The sequence below is a fragment of the Ixodes scapularis genome, unplaced genomic scaffold (assembly GCF_016920785.2).
Source record: "Ixodes scapularis isolate PalLabHiFi unplaced genomic scaffold, ASM1692078v2 PGA_scaffold12__126_contigs__length_90152505, whole genome shotgun sequence".
NCBI lineage: Eukaryota > Metazoa > Arthropoda > Arachnida > Ixodida > Ixodidae > Ixodes > Ixodes scapularis.
The window spans coordinates 47,303,362-47,312,914 of NW_024609838.1; the positions used below are offsets into that span (position 1 = coordinate 47,303,362).

The following is a 9,553-nucleotide window of genomic DNA, read 5'->3' on the forward strand; positions in this document are numbered from 1 at the left end:
ACTTCTTTCGCGAAGCCGCTCGGGACAGATGAGAGTCAAGAGCTGCATAACAACAAATACCACCGGGACGCCGTCGAAGCTGGAAAGGTATTCCTCGCATGCTACCACTCTCCACCAAAAGCAGTTTCTAATCCACTGAAGACTCAAAGGCTGCAGGAGATTGCTTAACGTCGTGGACGAATAGACCCTAATATCGAATGAATCGTCATCGTTGGCAGACAAAACATACCAATGCATGGACACAGAAACTATTTTAGTATTTGAGAGCGCCCTCTGTCGGGTGTTGGCTGTTCACGCCTGGTGGTCAGATCGAGCGAGTTGCGGCTGGCAAAGAAGTGCTCATGCTTGTGTGGCGCCATATATATATCAAATGCTAGTGGGACTGGAAGGATGCCAGGACCGCTATACTTATGTAAATGGGAGCGATGACATAAAGCACGATGCCAGAAATAGAGGAACCCGCGCGCGCTACCAAAGAGAAATGTAAGCAATGACTGAAGCCAGTTCTGGACCTTCCGTTTCAATGGCATCGTTTACGATTCAGCTGCCGGAACCCTTCTGCTTTACGTCTCCAAATGAGAGGCCCAATTAGAAGAAATGCTTCGAGTGTTTCCGAACAGCATTGAGACTCTGCGCGAAGGCTGAGGAGAGCAAAATCGACGCCCTCCTCTACAAAATGGGGATAAGTCGGAGCCCATTTTCAGCACTTTCCAGCTGTCCGCAGCGGATTCCAAGACGTTTAACGTCATACTACGAATGTCTTATAGCTACTTCATCACAAAACGATACACCATTTTTGAGCGGGCCCATTTCAACATGAGATGTCAGCAGGACGGCAAGTCAGTCGAAGAGTTTGTAACAACACTTCCTGATCTGTCAATATATTGTGACTATGGTAACCTGCGAGAGAAAGTGTTATGAAACCGCTTCGTCGTTGGCAATCAAGACTCGAAACTCACAGCAAAGCTGCAGCTTAACGCCAATCGAACGCTTCATACAGCACTGGAAACAGCTTGACAAGTAGACAACGTACGTAAACAGGAGGAATTATGCCAGGATCAAAATTGCAACGTCCACAAGATTTCGTCATTGGTCAAAACAACATGTTCAATTCTAAGCCTCAGTACACGGAGCCACAATGGTCCAGATGGTGGAAGGTACAAGGTGAGGTAGCGGCGGGAGTGCGAAGCTTGGCGCAGTGCCGGGAGCGTGAAGCTCGAAGGGCCACTTGCTGAAATCACGTGTGCTCTCATCTTGATCATCGCCCAAGCTGCGGGTACCGTTGACGACGTTCGACCTCAAAGTGTAACGTTAGGCTTGACGTTAGGCCAAACGTCATCGAGCGAGTACACCCGTCCCCCCTCACGTCAAGCAGCTGCGATTACCGGTTGGCGACATAAGACCTCAAAGCCTACCGATAGGCCTAACGCAAAGCCAGCGCATATCGGCGTCCCCCCTCCCGCTGCACCATCAGCAGTTCGGCTGGCTTCTTACCAACGATGACGCCGCTACTATGGAGCCGCATGACGCGTCACAGCCAATGAGAATTTGGGTGCCGTTTTTCGCAGCTACAGACACTGATGCAGCGCCGGGAGTGCGAAGCTCGGCGCAGCGTTGCGACTGCGAAGCACTCCCGGCGCTGGAGTACCCATGGGCTTTGCTCCATTGGACAGTAAATGCTCTCGCATTTAATGAAAAGGAATATTACGTGCCTTGGGGGCGACGCCTGAACAAATTGCAACAAAATTCGATCTATAATCCGCCTTACTAAAAGAGCGCAGCACAGCGAAGGCTCGAGGAGGGCGAGCGAGTGCCAACATGTTCAACAGGGAAGAAAGGACGAAAGCGAGAGAATGACTCAGACTCCTCCTTTCCTCCCTTCCCTCCTCTTGGAGAGCTGGGGATACATTCTCGCACTTTTAGCTTTGAATGTACGGCATGATTTTAGTAGGAAGGAATATGCACGCCTACACAGTTGATAACGAAGCACCGCTTAGTGCGGCTGGATCATCAACTGTCCGTGCGGCACCAGTGACGATGACCTCCTAAATGGTGTCCACAGTGACGGCGTATGCGTATATCTCCTTCTTAACGCGCATTTTTTTATATTTAACTAAAAACGTCGCAATTTTAAGTTTTCCGAAAACGACTACTTTATGCATAGCCTGGTGTGTTGCAGGTGAAAAGAGTCACTAACTGACAAACCTGCCATTATGACCCGTCAGCGGTTAGGAGATTGTGTGGCAGAAAAACCGATCCCGGTGGCGTTGGGACGTGAAAATCCTAATTGCTCAATAGGGGCATAACGTGACAGCCACTTCTCCTGACGCGAAAATCTCAAGTGATTTGACTTTCTAAAAAAATGTAATTATATGAAAAGAAAAAAAAATAAACATGTTACAAATATCCGTAATGCGAAATTAGAGCGCAGCTATTGAGGAGGAGGAGGGGAGGGTACGGAGGGGATGGTACACCCCTCCCCTCTTTTTTTTCTCCCCTCCTCCTCATACTTTCCTCCTCCCCCACTTCTTCAGCCTCTCATCTCATCCTCTTCCTTTGCCGTACCCTCCCCTCCTCCTCCTGCGTACCCTTCCACCAATCTCTTCCGTACCCTGCCCTCCTCCTCCTCCATACTCTCCCCTCCTCCTACAGTTTTCCCGCTAAAATTCGCCGGAAAATTGACGCTACGTGACCTCAACTGCAATTCAGTTTCCCCGCCACAATTAGCGGGAAAAATGACGTCCCATGACCTCGTGTCACGTCACCCGTGCACACATTCAGCTTTCCCGCTAGATTTAGCGGAAAAATTGACGTCGCGTGATCTCAATACCAATTAAATTTCCCGATGAGTCTAGTGGGGTGGTTACACCGACGGCGACGGCCACGCCGCGAAACGTGGAAATGAGAGCCTAAAGCGCGAAACACATGTACGACGAAACCGTCCGATCCGACGTGCGAACTGCCGGCATGACCTTGGGGGATGACGGTTTTCGTGGCACCGGAGTACGTTGAAAACCCTCGCCTCCGACCGTCGTATTGGCTGATCGGACGTCAGATCGGACGGTTTCGTCGTACATGTGTTTCGCGCTGAAGAGCGGCGCTCTAAAAACTAAAAGAATTTTACGCAGAGGCGGCATTCGAACTTATGACCCTTCTGTTGCGCCCAGGCACGATGGCGACTAGGCCACGCATACACGTTTGCGCACCTTGGGAATGAGCGGGGATTATATGTTGAGCTACCGCGTTCCACTTTTAATGGGGAAACATAACCGTCCTCCTCTATCTTTTTATACCAGCTCTTGACTTAAAAACACTAGTTTTTTTAATGAAATGGATTTGAAGATAATAGGTCGACATTTATCTTTACAAAACGAAACTAATCTATGGCCGTGGGAAATGCGTTTACAAGGAATTCCTAGACCGAAAAGAGCATTTACAATTTTAATTTCAATCTGCGACCAAGTTTCCGGGAGAAAATTTTGAATGCTCTGAAATATTAAATTCACACAGCGTGATCTGTCTCCCATTTCATTAAGGCGAGAGAGTGAAACAACTGCCTCTTCCTGGAGGTGCTTGATGCTCTAGCGCTTCGCGCTTAGCTTCGTTGAACTTGTGGGCAACCTGGGGATTCCAAACGGTTGGCCGAGGTTGCCAATCCAACAATCATCAGTGGTCATCTTGACCACGAGGGGGCCATGGGCAACTGGCCACGCGAGCGGCGTTCCGCCACTCATAAAAGGCATTCGCAGCGTATGCGCGGGGCCTGTTGGGATCGCACCGCAGGCGATAGCGGTCATTAAATGTTTACATGTTTTTGAACCGGTGTGCTGTGTCATTCTTCGAGACGGGAAGCAGCAAGGGAAATCCCACTCTGGCGCCCAGACGTGGTATACTGCTCGTTTGGGAGGATGGCCACAAACTGGGTTTGTTCTTACGTTTTACATAGTCAATTTTGCGTTCCTGAGTTTGCCCATATTTGAAAAAACGCAAGCCTAAGTTCATTGAACCTAGGCTGCGGAAGTCTCCACTACAACACGATGGAGTCTACAGAGGGCGCCGACAGAAACGTGAGTGAGGACGACCTTTTGACGCTCGATGCTCTCGCGAATAACGCCGTCTCAGTCCCGGCAGGCGCAGCACCAGAGGGTGGTCTAGCAGAACTAAGCGTGGCCATGATCATACTTCTTCAGATACAACAAGAGCAGATGTAGCGCTCAAGCCCCCCTCCTCCTGGAAGCACGCCCCACAGGGACTGCTAAGGCTCTCGCTTAGCGTTCCGGTTTTTTCGGGGTACGCAGATAGAAAGTCAGTCGAGATGTTCGTCTCGGAGCTGCGGAACTGCCAAGCTGCGTCGGGAATTGACGACGAAACCATCCTCACCCGCCTTTTGCCGGTTGCACTGACAGACAGTGCAGCACAGTGGAGTCAAAGACAAACTAAATTCAAAAGTATGTCAGATTTCGAGGCGCGATATAGGACGGAGTTCCTGCCTCCGGATTACAGCATGCTGATTAGGGACGAGCTGCGCGCGCCTACACAGCACCCCGAAGAGTCACTCATTGAGTCCGTAAGGGGTCTGCATTGCCTGTACGATATCGCCGACGCCGCGGCAGGAGACGGGGAGAAAGTTCAACGCGCCATCCGCCAAAGCCACCCCCGTTTCCATCCCCATCTCCGGGGACGCACCTTAGAGAATTTAGACGAGATGGCACGGGAGGCGATCACCATCCAGGCCGACGTCCTCGCGGAACCAAGATACCGCCCCCCTCAATTGCCTAACATGACTATGGAACCATCATTTGCGTGGTCTGGAAACGCACGTGTACGAGTTGAGAGGGAACAAGACAATTCCAGTCAGGCGTCTGTCCCTCGAGCCCTAGATTCTTGTGCATACGAATCAAGGAGGTGCAGCGGTTATGACGGCATACATTCACAATGCTACAGCCCCTCCATTGGTCAAGATGAGTTCTTGTCCTCTGGACCGGTAACGCGGAGCTTGGGAGAGGCAAGAAAGAACGGGACACCGCCTGAAGCCGACGGGCGGGCCACGCCCTCTTGTTTTCGACGCGGCCAGCCAGGACGCATACACCGGGACTGCAGCGAACGGTAGCGGCCGCCTCAGACACAAAGATATTTGGCTACGGCCGGCGGTTGTAGGAAATCTCTACTCTCCGCCGGCCGCGCCGAAAACACAATCCGCAAGGTCGAGCCGCCGCAACCGCCTCCGGGCCTCCCGAAGGCTCGCACAGGCTCCGGCGACTGATGCTTTTCTATCGACCCCCCCTCGGTGTCCCTCCATCACCTTTTCTTCCTCATAACACTCTCCGTTGTGAGACTCCCAGCGTGTCCTATTTTGCATGGACACCAGGGCGCCCAGCTCACACCGTCCGCGGTGTTGAGACTCCCAGCGTGTCTGCTCGTGCACCGAAAACGGGGCGGCCAGCTCACAGTTTCCGTCATTAGACTCCCCGCGTGTCGGCTTTCGCGTCGAGACCCGGGCACCCAGCTCACACCGTTTGCCGTCTTGAGACTCCTGGCGTGTCTGCTCTCGCATCGACAACCGGGTGGCCAGCTCCTAATACTTTCACTCTTTGTTGTGAGACTCCCGGCGTGTCCGGTTTTGCATAGACACTCGGGCGCCCAGCTCACACCGTTCGCGGTCTTTAGACTCCCGGTGTGTATGCTCTCGCATGGACAACCGGGCGGCCAGCTCACAACACTTTTCGTCATGAAACTCCCGGCGTGTCGGCGTCCGCGTCGACACCCGGGCGCCCAGCTCACACCGCTCACGGTCTTTAGACTCCCGGCGTGTCTGCTCTCGTATCGACGACTGGGCGGCCAGCTCATAACACTTTCACTCTTCGTTGTGAGACTCCCGGCGTGCCGGCTTTCACACTGACACCCGGACGCCCAGCTCACACCGTTCGGGTTCGGGAGACTCCCGGCGTGTCTGCTTTTGCACAGACACCCGGGCGGCTAGATCATAGCACTTATCGTGTTGAGACTCCAGGCGTGTCGGTTTTGAGACCGACACCCGGGCGCCCAGCTCACACCGTTCGCGGTCTTGAGACTCCCGGCGTGCCTGCTGTTGCAGTGACACCCGGGCGGCCAGCTCACAACATTCTCGGTCATGAGACTCCCGGCGCATTTGCCTTTGCACTGACCCTCTAGCAAACAGCTTCCACTGTTCCCGGTCGTAAGCTACGCGAAGCAACTGCCTTTGAGTTGGACCCTAATGCTGCTCCCTTTAAGCCGAAGGTCGGCCTGTCAGATTTCATCCCAATCCCCAGCGTCAGAACCGCTGTGAAGTTCTCAACACCAAGGATGGTCGCTCTGGATGGCCGGTCGCTAATGGACTCGCACCAGACGACGGGGGTAGGAACAACCTCACTAAACGAGAAACCTACAGTGCTCATCCCAGCTGTGAGTAGAATCCAAGCTACACCCAAGTCTCTTGAACATCGTATGACTGTGAATGTACTAGGTCCACCAGTGGCCGCTCTTTTAGATACTGGTACAAACATATCGCTTATTGGGGATGCTGCATTTGCGGAATGTAACAAGAAAAAGATACATCTCCGGTCAGCAAACGTGAAATTTCAAGTAGCATCGGAGTCCGTACTGCCTGCTGCCGGTGCAGTCAGGTTACGAATTTATTTTCATGGCAGAAAACAAGGACAACGGTTCGTATACCTCCCGGAACTGCCAGTGCCCATGGTCCTTGTTAGAGATTTTATTGCAGCGGAGCGGGTTTTGCTAGGCTTTGACCAAGTTGGGTATTGGTCGGGAGGTGAAACGAAATTAACGCCGTTTACCAGACGCAGGACTGTATTCGCAGCCAGGCGTTCCCGGTTAACTTTGCCGGAGAAATGTCTTTACTTTCAGACAGCGTGCTCAAAGCCGTGCAAAAGTGCTCCGGTGAAGGCAACCAGAAGCAGCTCCATCAAGTGCTCACAAGCGCGAGCTTCTTGATGGGCCGCTTTCGGAAATGATCGACACAGGCGCAGTACCTCAGTCAAAAAGCCCATGGGCTTCACCGGTGGTCCTTGCTCCTAAATGGACGGCACAGCAAGGCTTTGAGCTGATTACAGGTGCCTAAATGAAGTGTCAGTCGGAGGCAGTTACCCGTTTCCTAGTATTTCCTCACTAATGCATGCCCTTGGAAACGCGATGGTTTTCACAACCCTCGATTGTTGCCGCGGATTTCTTCAAATCGAAATTCATCCGGCTTATGTAAAGATGACCGCATTCATTTGACACAGGTGGTTGTTCGAATTCACTCGCCTTCCCTTTGGTTTTTCCAACTCTCCCGCCAGCTTTCAACGCCTAATGTACTTTGTCCTCGTGACGCGAAGTACGAGTTTGCGATGGCGTACATGGATAACGCAGTGGTGTTTTCACGAACATTCGAGGAGCATCTCGTTTACGTTCACATCGTACTCGAACGAATGCGTCAGGCCGGCCTTACGATTCATCCAGATAAAGTACAGTTGGCATCGTCTGTAATCAACCTCCTCGGATTTGTTGTAGATAACGGAACGCTGCGCCCGAATGAAGATAAGCTGCACGCAATAACTGAGTACCTAGCCCCTCATGACGTCAAAAGCCTACAGAAATATCGCGGGATGATTGCGTTTTATATAGATTTTATTCCGCAATCCGCTGGAATAACTAAAGCCGGGAACACATTTGCGAAAAAAAGAAGAATTTTGTGCGAAACCCGCACATGAAAATCGCACGGCAGCTAGGCTCCTCCCTTGCTCCTCCCCTTTTTCGAAAATCGGGAGCGGTTCGAAAGATCTGCAGCGCCAGATATTTTCGCACGGCGCCTCCGAATACGGGGCGGAGGAGCTCGGTGAGCGAAAGCCCGGAACAGGACGGAACGAAACGATACGATCGGCTCGCAACATGGCGGCTCGCGCAGCTTCGGAAGCGGCGCAAGCAACATCGTATGCCATCCCTGCGTTCTCATCTCAACCTTCGTAGAAAACGCCTTCTGTCTCTATCAAAGGGTGGTGGTGCAAAGGCTCGCGTGGCATTCAACGAGGTTTTAATAGTTGAAGTTTTTAAGAGGCGCGAAATATGAGACGCCAGTTCGCCAGACTACCGAGCAGCCTCCTGGAAGTCGGAGCACGAAAACCGCAGTGCATTGCGATTTCCGCGCCGCGCATTCCGCCTCATTTGGCTCGTCTTCCGAAAATCGCAAGCTTCGATTTTCGCAGCTTCCGATTTCTCTCAGATTTTCGATTCGTTTTTTCGCAAATGTGTTCCCGGCTTAAAACTCTGAACCGATTGCTCCGCAAAAAAAAAAAAAAAAAAAAAGAAATAGTGCTGGGGCAGGAGCAGCAAACCGCATTCGCGTGTCACTCAAGGGCTGTGACTGAAAACGCGTGTTTAAATCTGCACGACTTGAATCGTCCGTTCATCTCGCAGGCCGACCCAAGCGATTGCGGACTTCGAGTAGTTCTTCTGCAGGAACATGACAGCGTTCTTCGACCCGTAGCTTTCGCCAGTCATATATATATATTTACGCTAACCGGAGAGCAGCGAAACTACTCAACAGCGGAACGCAAAATTGGCGGAAATGGCATTCGCTCCCTGCACAACAATCAACCCGTCCACGGGTTTTACTTCGGCTCAACGGCTCAACTGTGCGAAGAAGGCCGTTTCCCCTGGGAAACGGCCTTCTTTGCACAGACCCTGCAGGCATGCAGCGCACTACCAGGCAGTTCGCAGAAGATCTCCGGAAGCTTTTCACGGAGAACCTGCGTGAAGCTCGAGAGAGCCTTGACGTCTCGAGACTGCAGCAGGCAAAGCAGTACAACAAGGGGGAGGCGAAATCTGCAGTTCAAGATAGGAGATCTGGTACTGAGGCGAACTCATCCGCTGTGTGATGCTGCTAGAGGCTTCAAGGCCTCTTGAGCAAAGAGGTGGGATGGCTCCTACCATGTTAGTAGGAAGCTCTCCAACTTGTCTTATTAGCTGGTGCATTGCGAATCTGGTGAAGTGTGCGGGTCTATTGATGTCGCCGACCTACAAGCTTTCTATGAACCCGAGGAGGTAGATGTGTCGCAAGTTCCAGGTGGCGACCATCCGGACAACCTCTCGAAAGATTCCACACCGTCTCTGCCGCGGTACAACTTGAGACGGCGGTGAAGACGACAGGGAGTAGCACGAGCTCTAAATGCATTATGTTCATGCCCTTTTCGGTGTTTTTGGGGGGAGAAGAGAAAGCTGGGCAGGCGTCTTTCGTGTGCGCGGCCACTTCCTACCGCGCCATGGCCTCATGTTGTTTTGAATTTCAAGTTTCTCGTTCATGACATGTTAGAAACAGTAATGCCCTTGGGCATATGAACAAAATAAGGAAAACGTCGTCTCACTTATTTGAATGCAAGGAAAGAACTGAATCAACCTGCTCGAGCAAGAACAGACGGGTGTTATACAATCCGCACGGTGCAGTTGCTCCCATGCCCACTAAAAAAGACAGCGCTATTCGAAGAGCTTTTTTTAAAGATCGGAGCCGCTTTAGATGTGGATGCTTTGACGATGCGAT

General features: G+C 52.0%; 1 pseudogene; it reads left to right on the forward strand.

Moving 5' to 3' along the window:
* The first annotated feature begins 4,172 nt into the window (after positions 1–4,172).
* LOC120846194 lies at positions 4,173–5,263 on the forward strand (annotated as a pseudogene).
* Positions 5,264–9,553: the final 4,290 nt, after the last annotated feature.